General features: G+C 39.1%; 1 long non-coding RNA gene across 3 annotated transcripts; it reads left to right on the top strand.

Moving 5' to 3' along the window:
* Positions 1-600: 600 nt before the first annotated feature.
* On the top strand, positions 601-5,772 carry LOC148127949 (uncharacterized). Of its 3 annotated transcripts, XR_015741232.1 has the most exons (4): positions 601-798; positions 3,790-3,825; positions 3,899-3,990; positions 4,775-5,772. It is a non-coding gene; the product is annotated as an uncharacterized LOC148127949 (long non-coding RNA). The 3 variants fall into 3 exon arrangements; XR_015741230.1 differs by having other exon boundaries at positions 3,790-3,990; XR_015741231.1 differs by lacking the exon at positions 4,775-5,772 and adding an exon at positions 4,669-4,739 and having other exon boundaries at positions 3,790-3,990.
* Positions 5,773-8,100: the final 2,328 nt, after the last annotated feature.

The following is an 8,100-nucleotide window of genomic DNA, read 5'->3' as shown; positions in this document are numbered from 1 at the left end:
CGGAAACTAAATTATAAACAAATGGCATAGATTATTTATTTGCTGGGTCCTTTCCAATAAATCCAAATTACTCCTTGGCCATAGTGTGCTGTGTAAAGTAATTGTGGCACAGCTATGTTATTATAGTCCCTAAAATAGTTTGAGCAAGCATATCCTCGGAAACGCAATAAAACACAATAATCCATAAAGAATTCTGTCTGCCAAAAAATGCTCATTCACTATCCAATACACATGGCTGCCAGGGGAAAAAAAATCTCAAGGTATTTAAACAAAACAAAATTGCATCAAGCAATATCCTTTTGCAGACTTGTTCAGATCTGCCAGATGCCATTATTTTAGATTTCTCACAATTGATGGAGAGTTGTTCATTCTGTGTAAAAACTAAAGCAACTAACTCCTAAGTTACTTTTGTGAGCATTCCAATCCCAATAATGTTATATGCCTAAGGACTGAAATCTTGACATTTCTTATCTACACTCAAGTCCAACATCACAACTCCAATACAAACTAAAAAGAAAGGGTTAGGGTTAAATGATGATGCTGAGGTGATCATCTACTTAAAATCTCAGTTGTTATAATGCAAGCAAAAGCATGATTTTCTCTCAGTCCTTAGAAGAAGGAACGGCAAACCACTTCTGAAAAAAACTTGACAAGAAAACTGCAAGGGACTTATCTCAGGGAATCTCCAAGAACTGTACATAATTGAAGGGAAGGGGGAAAAATACCATTCTTCTTCTGGAACATGATTGGTAACCTCCAGCAGGCACTAAAGAGCTTTACAGCAATGCCAGTGACCAGGTGAGATGTTTCTTTCACTGTGAGCAAACCGCAGGCATTCACCTAGAAAACAAAAATGTAATGTGCATCAGGGAAACAGGCCAGAAGTACCTGTGAACACAAGGCCAAACAATACTACATTCAACTCAAAACAGGAGAACAAAGGCAAAAATTTTATTCCAAGTAGAATAGAGATAAGCAGAGGATAAGTGTTGTGTCCCTGACAGTTTCCATTATGTCTTTGGAACTGGTTGGGGTTTCCCAACCAGGTCCGCTGTTTGAGCGGGAACACCAGCCGTTCCCATTGGTTGGCTCCATTTGACAGTCGGCTATAAAAGCCGGCTGTCGAGCAGAGCCAGCCAAGCGAAGCGAGCGAGCGGAGAGCGGACCAACGGAGCAGCGCTCGCAAGAGCTCCTGCCCTCCTGGCTGCCTGCCCGGCCGGGGCAGTTCTCGCCCTCCGGGCTGCCTGCCCGGCTGGGGCAGTTCTCACCATCCGGGCTGCCTGCCCAGCCGAGGCAGCTATCGGCTCCCGGACTGCCTGCCCAGCCGAGGCAGCTATCGGCTCCTGGACTGCCTGCCCAGCCGAGGCAGCTATCGCCTCCGGGACTGCCTGCCCAGCCGAGGCAGCTATCGCCTTCCTGACTGCCTGCCCAGCCAGAGAAGCTCTCCCTGCTCGGGACTGCCTGCCCAGCCAGGGCAGCCGCGGCAACCTGCTTTGCTTAAATAAATCGTTGTTAGCCTTCAGCTCCGTGTCTGCCTCGTGTGTGCCTTCCGACTACACAACAATAAGTACCAGCCAGGTGGCAGTTGTGTCCTAAAGGGCCTTGCACACATTCATCTAGTGCACTACAAAGGTCAGAAGAAAGTTGTGTTGCTATATACAACTAATTACACCTAAATGTGAAAATAAGGGAGTGGGGCTTTTAGATCAGAGCTGCTAAAAGTCCTGAGCTCAGAGACATCTCCCCTCACCCCACCCCCCCATAAATACTGTTCACACAATCTGCAAAGGAAAAAAAAGATACAGGAGCCAAGTGGAACTGAGATGAGTTAATTTCCATTTGAACTCTGTGGTAAGAAATCCAACTGCTTATGCAGCTGTACGGAATTTCACATGCATTTCTCCCAAAATACTCAGTATATTGTGGGAGAAGCTGTCATATGAATCAGATCTTAATTGCCAATCTTGCCATAGCTGAGCAACTAGCACTGTGTCTCCTCTTGCCAGCTTTTCAAATTATTTGAAGCCAAATCAGCTCAAAAAGATTTATTTCCAAAAGCAAACTTACTTTCTAAAGTAGTGCCAATGGATCCAAAATGTCCCGAGCCAAGGTTTGGTCTGAAAGCCAATCAAGAAAAGTGGAATGTGACCATTTTGCTTATTAAAACTTCACAAATTCATAGCTAATACGAAGTTTAACAAATCCCATGAAAGAGTAGCTTGTCATATTCTGAGCTGAAAAAGAAGGCATGCCTGACTCATTCCATTTGATCATCAGCTATTTTATTTCTTCAGAATGTTACATGACACCTACAGCATCTGCATTATTATTCTAAAGACATTGAAAACTGAATCCAAGAAAAGACCAAGGAGATGTCATTTATGGCCTTATTTGTGCCATATTTGTGCCATTTGAAATAGCAGGATTAATAGCTTTCTATGAAACGGATTTGAACAGGATTTCTGTGCCATATCATGCAAAGCAGTCCTCAACTAATAACAGTTCATTTAGTGACCATTCAAAGATACAACAAATGTGACCTATGATTACTTTTCATAGTTACGACTATTGCAGCATCCTCACAGTCATGTGATCAAAATCAGACATGGCAAGTATTTATGACGGATGCAGTAACAGGGGTCATGTGATCACCTTTTACGACTTTCTGACAAGAGAAGTCAATGGGGAAGACAGGTTCATTACACAACTGTATTACTAACTTAAAAGCTGCAATGATTCACTTAACTGTGGCAAGAAAGGTTGTAAAATGGGTCAAAACTCACTTAACAACTTTCTCTCTTGGCAACAGAAATGTTAGGCTCAATTGAAATTGCAAGGGCCACTTGTGTAATAGCAACCAACTTACAGAGGCCAAATAGATGGCAAAGTTATAAGCTTATATGGGCTATATCTGCAGATTGTGCATTTGCTAACTTGATGGATGTATCTTTTTCATTATTTTTTTGGCCACTTTGATTACAGAATGGTGCATTCTTCCTATCACAGATACTGAAAAACAGGATTTAGCCTTTCTTCTTCTTTTACAACACTATCAAAGATTTCTAGTACAGAAACTAACATACTTGGTAGTTTCTATATGTATTATAACACAAATGCCATTATTTCTGTGAATAATAAAAATTTTCAATATGCAGTTAGGCCATCCCTGTATTGGAAAGCAATTGTGGTAATGGAACATAACTCAAATCTCTAGGTATGATGTTGTCTGCACTCAGAAAATATAAGATCCTCAATCTGTTATATTTAAGTTCTACCTCAATTCTCATTTTATGCATGTTTGGTAGGCCTTTTTCTCAAGTTAAATCATGTATGATTAGAATTGTAGCCCATGTTTTCAACTCGTACATCTGGAGAGATGTGACTTCCTCCAAAACATTCTTTAATCAGGAAACAACAATTTAACATTTTGGGGAGTAGTTTAAGGAGAAATATTGATCCCACAGGTAGAAAGCTCACTTTTTATTTTTTTAAAAATAGCTTTTATTAAAAGATTTTGCACATGTAAAACTAAATGTGGGAAAGAATAAAAGAAAAGAAGGAAAAGGAAGAGATAAAGAAAAAACAGAAAGCAAACATGAAAAAAGATATAAAGTGTGGTTATATATTTGTGTGCTTGTGTAAAGAATCTGAATGCCTCTAGTAGAAATGTCTAAGTAACAAATGGTATAACTCTATAAAGTCTTTTGGATCATTGGCTGCAAAATATTCAGTTTTATTTTAATGTTCGTTATTTTGCTTCATTAACTTTGCTTTGTTTTATTAATGTAGATTACAGTGTTATCATTAGTTGAAGACCAATATATTGTAAGTATGAGTTCCATTTCCTTCTCATCTGCACTAAAACCTATTTTTAATTCAGTTTTTTTTCTTTTTTTAGAAGACCCCCATAGGTAGAACTGGCCTTGTGACTGTGAGATCGACTGATATAAATACACAATATATGTGAATCTTCTGAGCCCAATTCAAAGAGTAAGTCATGATGTACAAAGTGCTTTATGGGGCTGCAGATATGTCAGGCATTATTTTTCTAGAGAAGACTATACCTGATAATCCTGAGAAGGCCACCCTTAGAGTCCCTATTCTCAGCAAAGTTCATGGGATTTGAACAAACCGGCAGGCTTCCTCTGTGGTGTAGAGAAGAATATGCTTCCTCCGGAGGCTGAAATCAACTTCCCTTCTCATATTTTAGAAAACTGTTAAAATGTTTTCTTTCTAATCAAGCGTTCAGCCGCACTTGATTAATTGTGGGCTCTCATCATCACTTGTCTTTTCATGCATCAAGGCATTTGTTTATATTTCATATTTAGTGACTTGTTTTGCAGTTTTTTCCTTTGTCGTACACTCTCCAGAGTAGTGTGACAGGAGTGGTTAATGAAGATAATATGCAAAAATAAAAAATAAACAGATAACAGAGTGAAGGAAAAATTAGCAAAATGTTATTCTCAATCTCAACCAAAAATGCTATTAGCAATGCAAGAAAAATCTATGCTCAGAAAGTGATGTATTTTATGCTAATTGGACTGAAACCTTCCTTATTTCCTTGATCAGCTTTAAGCCATGAAATTGTGTTAATTTGGGGATATTACCCCTTTTCCATTGATAGTACTTTCTAACCAGAGCTATTCACTGTTTTTACTTTCATTTAAGTTAAGAAATATCCTTTGGGCTGCATTTCCTGTACAATGCCTGAAAAGTTACTGCCATGAACTTATCACTAAAATTCATACAGCCTTGCACTTGTTTGTATCTGCAGGATTGATGAGAAAAAATAAAGCACTTCAAGGGGGCTCAGCTTCACCAAAACTGGCAGACTGATGAAATTGCTGGGTTCTGCCAACAAATCATTATGTTTGCTCTTCATCTGTCCTTTAACCTTCCTATCGATAATACATTTCTGTGGATCTTACACTGAGAGTTTTCTGTGTATAATCTTACCCCTTTCAAAAAAACCAACCTGGTGGGCATGATACTATAAATCTCCAGTCAGAGCTGGTATTTGCCGGTTTTCCAAACTACTCAAAATTTCTGCTACTGGTTCTCCAGAACTGGTCAGAACCTCCTGAATACCACCTCTGTATTGTAAGCTTTAGCCTTGGCCTTTAGACGAAATTTTATTCTGGAGCCACTTGTTATCACTTTTTCCCTCCTTAAACCAGTCAAATTTCAAAAGCAAACCCCAAGCAAGCAAGCAATAAAACAAACAATACATTCATCACCAAATTAAAGCATTACAACATCTTTGTAAAGTTGCCTGGAATGGTAAAGGATCTCCTGCTGGATCAGGGGATTCAACTAGAAGATCTCAAATGCAGTGGTGGTATTCGACCAGTTCTGCCCGGTTCTGCTGAGCTGGTAGCAGCGATGAGCAGCAGAGACCCATCCGGTTCTCTCCACTGATCTGCTGGCTCTGCTGTTGGGCCCACCTGCGCGCCCAGGCTCACCTTTATCCTCTGAATTTGAAGCGCAGCTGCTTTGTGGGGCACAGAAGAATACCACGCGACAGCTGATAAACTGACCGGGATCGTGCAGGCTTGCAGGAGGTGAGTTAGAGCACCTCTGCGCCTGCGCAAACACCTCTGTGCCTGTTCAAAGTATGCATTTGGCACATGTGCACCACAAAGTGTGCGCATGTGGGCAAAGCGCGCCTACCAAGCCATGCCCACCAAACCAGTGGTAAAAATATTTGAATCCCACCACTGCTCCAATGTTTCTTCTACGTTATTCTATGCTCTAAACTTAATACATGGAATATTCTAATATATTTTATGGTACTTGTGAATTGTCCTCTGATTTTTATGCTCAATATGTGGAATATTTTAATATATTTTATGGTATTCATCCATTGTTCTCTCTTTTTTTTTTAATGGGAGCTCCCAACTTCTCCTAAAAAGCTTAAACAGCAAAATGTAGCAGAAGTGCTCATCCTTGGGCTTAATCATTTTGCCTAATATATAGCACAACATTTGTACTTTGCATTTGTATGTTGGAGTGACAATTAAAGGAAGTGTTATATCTCTAGAAAAGGAGCCATCCCGTTTCAGTTGAAAAACCAAGGCTCCAACACTGTACTGAACTTTACTTCATTAGCTAAATTAATCTGATTAGTTCTATAGACTAGGAATCACATCCCAGAAGGAGATGTAGCAAACCACTTCCATAACTATTTTATTTGTTTATTTAATCAAATTTATATATTGCCCATCTCATCTAAGTAACTCTGGTTAGTTTACAAATAAAAGCTCTAAAGCTATATAAAAGACAAAATTAAAAGACAAAATTAAAAACATAAGTAAAAGCAGATTAACAAGTTAAAAGGCAGAGGGAGCACCTTCAAACCACAAACTACTCTCACGATTGCATGTCACTCTTAGATTCCCATGCCGATTGGCAAAGCTAGATCTTGGCACTCATCCAGAATGCCAGCAGAGTGGGGAGCTCCCTCAACTCTGGGATTAAGATGTTCCAAAATGTGGGGACAACACCTCACCAATCAAACTGCTTTGATCAATAAGTTACATTACGTTGATATTTCCTACCTGACTTGATGGGATGGATCAATGTAATTGGGACAAGATAGTTCCTCAGTAACCTGGCCCCATGTCATGTAAGGATTTAAAGGTAATATCTGTTCAGAGTTTTGCAGCATAAATTCAGCACCAGAAAAGTAAATACAGATAGTTAATGCCTCATTCAACGTCTTTATAAACATATTAAGTAAATTTTACAATACCAGATGTAGATTTCTCCAACATGGAGCAAACTCAAACAGAAGCAGACATGTTACAGGTTCAGAGCAGAACAGCAGTTCAAGAGCTCAGAAACAGACATCAGTTTCACTTTAGTTCAACAGGCAAGCAAGCAAGTTAGTTTCTCTTTCAATAGACAGACTCAGAACTTAATATAGAGCCATGTCTAGGTTACTTCTAGTTTCAGTTTCCAAACAGTCCTCATTGGCTGTTTTAGTTACTATACCCATTCATTGGCTTACTTTGTTATTATGCTCTATTCCAGTTCATGAATATACTTCGACATTAACCAAAATCTTGAATTGGATCTGGAATCAAACTGACAACTAATCCCTATCATGTAGTAGAGGTGTTATATATATAATCCTAAGGTCACCCATAACTGCCCATGCCACTGCAATTTGCATGAGCTGAAGCATCCAGATACTCTTAAATAATAGTTTCATATACCACACACATCCATGCAGAAGATAACCAGAGTAGGAATAACTGGAAGAAGGGCTTCTCAATCCAGGAAGGAACATAACTGGTGTATAAATCGGGTGAAGACCCTCCTAACATTGACTTCTACTTGCTCTTCAAGCAGGAGATGTGACTCAAGAAAGGTCTTCAAATTACACACAGGGTCCAATTGGGCCAGTGCAACCCTCTCTAAGACCAAAGTTGGTAAATCCCCAGATACAGAGAAGCTCACTACACATGGCCATTCAATTAACAGTTTACAATTAACAGTACAACTAGGGGTTTTTTTTTTTACAACTTTTTCTGGGAAAAGGATTTATTTTGCTTTTTCTAGCAAAAAGTCATAAGAAAAGTGATTATTTTAAAAACTGGGCATTAAAGTGAACTAATTTTTTTAAGCAAAAGTATTCCAAACCTGCATGAATTCAGTTGAAAGCACTTCAAATTGGTTTGAGAACCTCCTTAGTTTACTTGAACAACTAGAATATAACATGGATAAGTATCATGTCAACTTCAAGAGGTATGAACTGAAAATAGTTCTGTGGCAGTGGAACCAATGACTTGGCAAAGACCAAGGAGCAGTTATCTGTGACCTCTTGGATAAGGAGAGAACGGGAAGCCACCCATATGTGCTCTAGACAGCTACTCTTTGCAAGAAGACTGCAGGGTGGTGGTTTTCTGTGAGTTTGAGTACCAGTAGATAACAGGATCAGATATCTTATTCACAATCACAACTGAGACTTTAAAAGACTATAAGTTTGCAAACCTCACTTTTTAATCATTGTCAGAAATTGCTATTATCTATTCTAAAGCTATTAGAGATCTTTGGAATGACAGATTTGAAAAATCTTCATTCGGGGAGTTTATGTTC

Source organism: Pseudonaja textilis, chromosome 1, assembly GCF_049901715.1.
Source record: "Pseudonaja textilis isolate UNSWEBS1 chromosome 1, rPseTex1.2, whole genome shotgun sequence".
Lineage (NCBI taxonomy): Eukaryota > Metazoa > Chordata > Lepidosauria > Squamata > Elapidae > Pseudonaja > Pseudonaja textilis.
The sequence above is the reverse complement of the archived record's forward strand: the minus strand, read 5'-3'. Positions and strand labels throughout refer to the sequence as shown.